Here is an 8,926-nt window from a genome sequence, read left to right as displayed (position 1 = left end):
CCTGCAACTGCAAATCTGCTTTCTGTCTCTACAGATGTGTCTATTCTGGACATTTCATATAAATGGAATCATACGATATGTGCCCTGCTGCTTCTGGCTTCTTTCACTTAGCATGATGTTTTCAAAGTTCATCCATGTTGTAGGATGTATTAGAACTTCATTCCTTTTTAAGGCTAAATAATAGTCCATTGTGTGGATAAACCACATTTTGTTTATGAATTCGTAAGTTGATGGATACTTGGGTTGTTTCCATGTTTTGGCACCACTTTCATTTAATGAACATTGCCTGAGCTCCTACAATGACCCTAGCACTGTCCTGGGGACTCACTCATTATCTATTATTGAATCCTCAGTACTACCCTCAACTGAAGTGGAAATGACTTCCCCATTTTAAAGATAAAGGAATGGAGCGTAAGCAAGATTTAAGGAATTTGCTGAGATAAAAAGTAGCAGAAGTAGTTCAGCCCAACAAACACTGGCTACGTGCTCACAGTCTGCAGCCCCCACACCAGGCCATAGGGCACAGAGTGAAGAGCAGAGTCCCTGTCTGTGTGATAACAGACATCCCATGTCAGACTTGCCAGGCAGACTCAGTATCACTTAATTCTATACTTTCCATTTCATTGGAAACTCAACAACAATTCTGATACGGCTTAATTTGTAATGATCTGTCCCAATAAATTCCCAATAAGGGAAAAATAAAACCTACCATCAGACCCAATGATTGTGTCAGTCCCTCCCTGTATATGACAGATGGCACTGTCCAATTTCAAGTGGTTTGGGCCTCACTGGTTCAAGTGTAAGTCACCAGCTCCTTTCTGACCTTGGCAATGCAGCGTCACTCAGTCTCTACCTGTGGCAACAGCTTCCTGAGCTTCATCAGTCTCCTCAGAGGCCTAAGACCTCCATTCACTCAAAATACCTCTCTCAAAACCCTCCAGATACTCACAACTGATCAGTAATCATAATGAGGAACTTCCCCAGTGGTCCAGTGGTTAAGACTCCATGTGTCCACTGCAGGGGGCATGGGTTTGAACCCTGGTTGGGGAACTAAGATCTCATATGCCATCCACCATAGCCAAAAAAAGAGAGAAGAAAACAGATTTGCAGTTGCTATGTGTGTGGGGGCGGGGGGGGGGGGGCGGGGCGGGGTGGTGGTAAAGATGAATAATCTCATATATAAGGTCACAAACAGCAATTTAAAAAATAATCATAATGATGATGATTTATTGAGTTTGGCACATGCCCAGTACCTTCCAAGCATTATCTCCTTGGATGATCCTTCCATCCCTGTGAAATTGGCTCTTGATTTGATCATTTTACTCATTATCCCCTCATTTACTGGTGAGGAAACTAAGCCTTGGAGAGGCAGACCCTGGGTGGACCAGGTTGCAAACCCAGGTCTTTCTGCTCCAGACTGGACTTCAGGACAGCTGTGCCACATCACTGTGGGAACCTGTGCGTGCTCAGGCCTTTGGCACCCTCAATCCTGTTCTGGGTGACAGGAGTATATAAAAGGCACTTGTCAGTCCAGTTGTCTGGGATGTTAGGCAATCCCTGCAGATGTCATCTGCCTCTGTGAACAGCGCTCATAGGATCCTGGCCAAGAAAGAAGCAGTGGGACCAGAGATTCTCTTTAGGACTTGGCTTTCGGTGCCAGAAGAGTGGAGCTAAGACAGAAATATCACATGCAGAGCTGCTAGAGGAAATTCTCCTGTTGCCCTCCAGATACAGGCCCACAGTAAACACAGGCATAAAGCTCAAACTCAGCAGACAGCCAAGAAATGCAAACCAAAACAACAATGACCTCTTAAATTGGCAACAGTCTTAAAATACTAAAACCTAATGCTAGTGAAGGCATAGCGAAACACCCATTCATCTGCTGGGAGGAAAGTTTGGTAATATGCATCAAATACCTTAACATTTTTCACACCCTTTCATCTAGCAAATCCAGTACAGGAGTTTATTCTAAAGAAGTAACTGTGGCTGAATGCTAAGATTTAATGTTTAAATCATTAAACATTTCTAATAGTGAAAAACAAACAGAAAAAACCCTCTTAACTATTGAATAATAAGGAATTGGTCAAATAAATTATGGTTACACATATGATGGGATACTTTGCAACTATTAAAATAATCATGTAGAAGGCCTTTTATGACATTAAAGAGATCTAGGATATATTAAACAAAAGTAGTCTATTAAATTCCATTTACATAAAATATTTTTTATAATGTGAAATATTTTGCACACAGAAATGATTGGAAAGACATAAACCAAACTGTTGACAGTAAATTACTTATCTGAATTTTAAACAACTTCTTTAACAAACGTGGATTCCTTAGATTCATCACATAGTGTTCAAGAGCATAGTGTCTGGGGACTTCCCTGGTGGTTCAGTAGCTAAGATTCCATGCTCCCAATGCAGGCGACCTGGGTCTGATCCCTGGTCAGGAAATTAGATTCCACGTGCTACAACTAAGAGATCGAATGCTGCAACTATAAGAACCTGCATGCCACAATGAAGATCAAAGATCCCTTGTGCTGCTACTAAGACCTGGCCCAGTCAAATAAATGATTTATATAAAAAAAGAAAAAAATGAGTGTAGCTTTTGGAATCAGACAGCCTCAGTTCAAATCTCAGTTCCATCCCTGATTCATGGAAACCTCTCTGAGTTTCAAAGTACAAATGGAGGTAATAACAATTCCAAAGCGCCTGCTCAGGGGGTGTTGGAGGCTCTAAATGAGAAGGTATGTGTGACATTCTCAGTACAGTGCCCCAGTGTGATTTATCATCACCATTGCTATGATTTCTATGACTATGTTTCTGATAATACAAGTCATGTAATTAGGAAGGAGAAGAGCCTGAGCATTTGCCTGCTTCCTCACCCACCTCGGAAAGCCATGTCTGCTAGCTGTCCCCACTCAGGGCTGACGTTTGCCCTCAACTTCCTGCAAGGCATTCAATTCACACTTGCCAGGATTCCCGTGTTCCATCCTCTTCGCCCTTGTCCACAGAGAGGAAGAAACAGCCCAGCAAACACTGGTGTGCTGGCCCCAGAGTGAGACGTGGAAGTTTACAAAAACCATAAGCAAATGTTTGGTTTGGGAGGAGAAGGAGCAGAGGCTGCGCGGAGAAAGGAGACTTTTCAGAAGCCCCTGGAGGAGACTGCCCTTCACTGCTGGGCCTCCTTCTTTCCCCTGTTTGTTTCTTGACTTCGTCTTGACCACCTCGTTTTCTCTGAAGCATCTGGCCCCAATATGGGGCTGATTTTCATAAATCCAAGACATCTCCCTTAGCCCAGCAGACTTGGAAGAAGCCAAGGAGAAACCCCACAGTGTTGCCAGCAGAAGCCCTGAAAGGCAGAGACAGGCAGGAAAAAGGAGGGTGGTTAATAACCAAATGAGGACCAAGGTGTGCCTGGGGCACAAGGCATGCACAGGAAGCTGGTGTGTTCAGAATCCAGACGGATGAGCCAGGGAGAGAAAGAGATGCCCCTGGAACCCACAGAAGCCTCCAGCAGGTGTCCACCTACCCTCGATTTCTTTCCTCTCCTGTGGCCCCTCACTAGACAAGAGCTGGCTCATATGGGTTACAGATTTCTCCAGCTGTGGAAGAACCAGATCAGGGGACATGTTCTGTCCCCTACATAGACACACACAGGTGCACACACATGCACACACCTCCTTCCAGGCTGGGAAAGCAGAGGGTATGGAGTTCTAGCCAGATTTCATCCCCCAGTTGCTTTAACCCAGACGCATACTTTAGTCCCTTCTGCCTGGAAATACCAATACGTGATCCCAAGACAAAGCAGAGTAACTGTTGCTGGGTGGAGCATCAGGAACAAGCAGTCAGAAACATTAAATTGAAAATAAAAGAAAGAAGTGAATGAAAAAAAAAAGAGCTGTGATTCCTAGAAATTCCCACTCCACCCACTTCCCACAACTATTCTATTACTCCAAAATGAGAAATTAATTCCTCCAGGATTAGGATTGTGAAGAATGTGCCAAAACCCAAGAAAAAGGCTTTATGTTTTCAGGGTGTGAACTTGGCTTAGCTGGGACTCACTAAGCAGCTAAGGGAGCCTGGGCTCCACCTCTTTGCTTTTTTCAGCACTGTCTCAAAATACAGTTCGTCAAGGATGCCCTGAGCCTGCCAGCCTCCTCTGTTACGGGTGTTGGTGATAGAGCAGAGTGGGCAGCAGTGCTCACGGTGCTGCCTTGTTCTCACTTACATATGCAGAAGATATTCAAAGAATGTGAAAGTCATTGTCCCCTTCCACCTTACAGGGGGTAGAGGCCAGCTCCTCTCATCCTGAACCCTGAACCTCAGCAGGGAGGAAATAAGCCACCACTGTAGAGGCCACTAAACTCAATCCTCACTCACTCATTTTAAAAACACAAAGGTCCTAAACTAACCCAGGAGTTTTCAACTCTGGACACACATTAAAACCACCAACTGGGCTTCCCTGATGGCTCAGTGGTAAAGAATCTACCCGCAGATGCAGGAGACATGGGTTCGACCCCTGATCCGGGAGGATCCCACACGCCATGGACCAACTGAGCCAGTGTACCATGACTATTGAGCCTGTGCTCTGCAATAAGAGAAGCCACTGCAATGAGAAGCCGGTACATCACAACTAGAGAGTGGCCCCTGCTTGTTGCAACTAGACAGCCCACATGCAGCAACAGAGATCCAACACAGCCAAAAATAAAAAAGAAAATAAATAAAATTATATACAAAAATCTGCTGTTTCTCAAACTTTTCTTGTGCATAGGAATCTCCTGGAGGACTTGTTAAAATGCAGATTTGGGGACCCCACCCCAGAGTTTCAGATTCAATTGGTCCGGGATGGGGCTGGGGAACTTGCATTTTAACCAGTGCCCTGGTGTTGCTGGTCTCTGGTCCACTGCCTCCTGCTGTCCTCAGAGACTGACTCAAGTGATCTGGAGTGGGATATGGACAACTGCTATTTAAAGGGGCTGAAGCCAACAGGACTCCATGGGGTTCCTGGACACAAAAGCCTTTCTGTGTCCCCCATTTCTTTGATTACAGGAAATAGGCTTCATTCAGCCTCCATGACCTTCCCTGAGTTCCTAGCAGCAGATTCAGTCACTAATTAGGGAAGGGAATGGATTTGGAGACAGGGTGGAACAGTCAAGAAACAATAGTGCAGCATGGGGCAGGGTCCTGGTTCCCCTCAGGGAATATACATAACAATACTTCTGAGCTGTTTTGCAGATGCTGAAATCCTCACCAGGGGGGAAAAGTTAACTGTATGCTGCTCACAAGCTCGGGAGACCCCAGAACACTGAAACCAGAAAGTTGATGATGCTGACGCCCACTGACCTCACCACCAACCAATCAGAAGAATATCCATGAGCTGATCACGCCCTCCTCTTCGAACCATTACTGTAAAATTCCTCATTACCCACCTCCAGGTTGAGACACGCAGTTCTGAGAACATTAGACCTCTGTGGCCTCCTTTGCCTGGCAAAGCGATAAAACTATTCTCTACTTCACCCAAAACTCTGTCTCTGAGATTTAATTTGTTGTCAAGGAAGAGAGGCTGGATTCGGCACCAGGGCCCAGGAGATCCTGGGAGAGCCATCGCTAACACCACAAGGGCCAATTGAAGTGAGATCAACTACAAGAGCACATTCAGTACAAACAGCTGTTAACAGTGAAGTACTTACTAGAATCCAGCTGTTCTCAACCATGGCCTTATCTAATGTCTATTCCTTTTTTACATTAAAGGAAAATCTTGAGATCTGTCTCTGATTTAGCAGGTCTGTAACTTCACAGAGGCCATTTCTGCACATCCCTGCTCTGCCCCTGGTTCTGGCTGATCTTTGGGGCACCAGCACGTGGCCACAGCTCTCAGCTCTCAGTTTGCAGGTCCACTGGTGTCTTAGCGTCCTCCCTCTTCCCTTTGTCTAAGAGAAATGTTCCCTTTCCTTGCGCATGGCACAGAGAGCCCTTATGGCACGCTTTCCTTATGACCCAGCCCAAGGGTCGCTGACTCATCTTGATCCATGGAAGAGCCAAGGTCCACTGAGCCCAAGACTTTTGGCCAGCCCTGGGAAGTGCAGTCTGCCTAGCACACAGCTGATCCTCAGTCTGCATGGGCATAAAGCCGCCTCCAAGACCTGGCAGCATTGTCAGGGTGGGCCTCCAGCCCCACTGTGGGAAGATTTACAAAACAAAGAGCAGATGCTTCGGTAATGACTTCACCGCAGAATGGGGCCCAGTGCATTTTCATCAGGGAGGGAAATGTCAGTGGCTGCCGGCCAAGTCCTGCTCAGAGGAGCCTCAGAGAGACAGGCAGACAAGCACATTGACCAGGCCGCCATAATGAGAAGCAGAGAGAGAAGAATGGACACACATTACCACCCCTAGGCCAGGCCCTTATAAGTAGAACCTTATTTAATCCCTACAACAATTCCATAGTAGATACTGTCATTGCTTCTAATATTTTCAAGAGGAAACAGGCTCAGAGAGGTCACATATCCTACCTACAGTCACACAGCTGTAGCTAACATTTACTGTTATAACTAACCTCTTACTATATGCCATTTGCTTTATATATATTGACCCATTTAATCCTCACAACGGTCCTAGAGGTAGTGTTTTAGTCTGCATAGGATAGTGTGTGCCATGGTAACAAATAATTCCCAAAGTCTCAGGGCCTAAGATAACAAGGATTTACTTCTTATCTACATGAAGTCTGCTGTGGGTCCATGAGCCTCTCTGGGGCATCTTTTCTTCATACAGTGACTCAGCAAGCCGGGTAGCTTTGATCTTATTGCTCAACCAACTGAACAGGAGGCCTTGGTGCTGAGGCAGAGAAAAAAACTGGAGAGTTGTACGCCATCTCTTTTACCCTTTCTTCCAGAAGTTACTCATGTCATTCAGCCCACAGGCCATTGGCCAGTGCTAATCACATGGCACCTACCCAGTTTCAGGGGGGTGGGGAAATATAGGGGAACAGACAGGACGTTTGGTGGCTATCACTATCTCTGCTACAGTAAGTACTGTATTTTTTTTTTAATTTTTAAAAAATTGAATTAAATAAAAAAGATTCTTTAAATTCTATAATGCTTTACAAAATTTCACGCACACGATTTCATATAATCCCATCATGACACTTTTATTTCCCCCACCTCTATATTGGCCCTCCCACTAGGTACTATTTTTTTTTTTTTTTTTTTAGCATGCCAAGTAAGTATTGTGTGATATACAAGCACATGTGTGTGTGTGGTACATTGACCAAGTAATTTACCTTCCAAACTGGGCCACTGTTGACCTGTTGAGAGTACAGGAAGTGAAGTGAAGTCGCTCAGTCGTGTCCGACTCTTTGCGACCCCATGGACTGTAGCCCACCAGGCTCCTCGGTCCATGGGATTTTCCAGGCATGAATACTGGAGTGGGTTGCTGTTTCCTTCTCCAACTAGGTACTATTATTATCCCCATTTTACAGACAAGAAAACCAGACTGACTGTATTAGTTTGCTAGGGCTGCCATAGCAGGCTACCACAGACCGGGTGGCTTAGACAACAGAAATTGATTGTCGCAGAGCTCTGGAGGCTAGAAGTCTGAGATCAGGTGTCAGCGGGGTTGGTCCCTTCTGTGAGGAGTGAAGGAGAATCTGACTCTCTCCTAGCTCCTGGTAGTTTGCTGGCATCCTTGGTGTTCCTTGGCTGGTAGAACCTTCACCCCAGTCTCTGCCTTTATCTTCACATGGTGTTCTCCTTATGCATGTCTGCCTCCAAGTTCTCCCTTTTTATAAGGACATCACTCATATTGGATTAGGGGCCCTCCCTTCTCCAATATGACCTCATTTTAACTCATTCCATCTTTAACAATCCTATTTCTAAATAAGGTCACATTCCGAGGTTCTGACAGTTAGGAGTTCAACATATGAATTTTGGAGGACATAATTCAGCCTATAATTCTTGTTCAAGGTCACACAGAGCTAATAAGATGAATAACTTGTACCTTAGTTTGTCTGACTAATTTTAACTCTCCATCCAAGGTGATAATTACTTCCTCTGAAATGGGAGGTCTATAAAGCATTTGGAGCCATGTTGATGATGAGAATTAATCATGTTATTCTTGTCAGTCTCCAAAAGCAAGGATCATACTTCATAAAACCACTCTCACACTTGTCTTTAAAAAAACATGATATCCATTTAAACGAGGATTCTTATAAATAAAATCTTCATCTAGGATGTTGAAAACTGCCTGTAAATTGAAACCCCTCTTCCTCTCTACCATCTCCACCCAAATAGGATGCAGTGTTCTCCTCAGCACAGACAGTTGTGGGTCTCTCATCTCTCAGGTCCCACCCATATGCCGGATCTAGAAGGAAGATGCCTCTGCCTTTCCCATCTTTATCAACTGGGATGGTGGTCTGGCCCCAATACAGATCTGGGAGGTGTGACAGCTGACCTACTACACCTCCTAGGGTCTGACAGTAAACAAACTGGACATGGGAAAGGGTGTGTGTGCTTGTATATTGATTCACATACCTTTCTGCCCTCTACCCCAGGTTCCTACCCTTTCCTTCTCCCAGCCCCACTGGACACAGATCCCATCTTTATCTTCCTAAGATTTCACCTTTGCCCAACACCACCCCCAGTAAGTCTTCTGTTGGATTGGTGCAGGATTCCTCCCTGCTCAGCCCAGAGAGGAAGAAAACAATCCAAATGTTTTAAAGTCTCGGTGTCAATGTTCTTGCATGTCATTTTCTTTTCTTTTTTTTTTTTTCATGTCATTTTCTAACACCTTCCACCTACAACAGTATAACACACCTGGTGGAGATGCCCGATGAGCAAGGCCATGCCCAGCAATGGGCTGAGCACCTCATCTAAACTCTCACAGCAGGCCTGAGATGCCTCTGAGGAAGACAAAAGAGCCTGGCACTA

The sequence above is a fragment of the Cervus canadensis genome, chromosome 8, assembly GCF_019320065.1.
Source record: "Cervus canadensis isolate Bull #8, Minnesota chromosome 8, ASM1932006v1, whole genome shotgun sequence".
Taxonomy (NCBI): domain Eukaryota; kingdom Metazoa; phylum Chordata; class Mammalia; order Artiodactyla; family Cervidae; genus Cervus; species Cervus canadensis.
Note: the sequence above shows the minus strand (reverse complement) of the source record.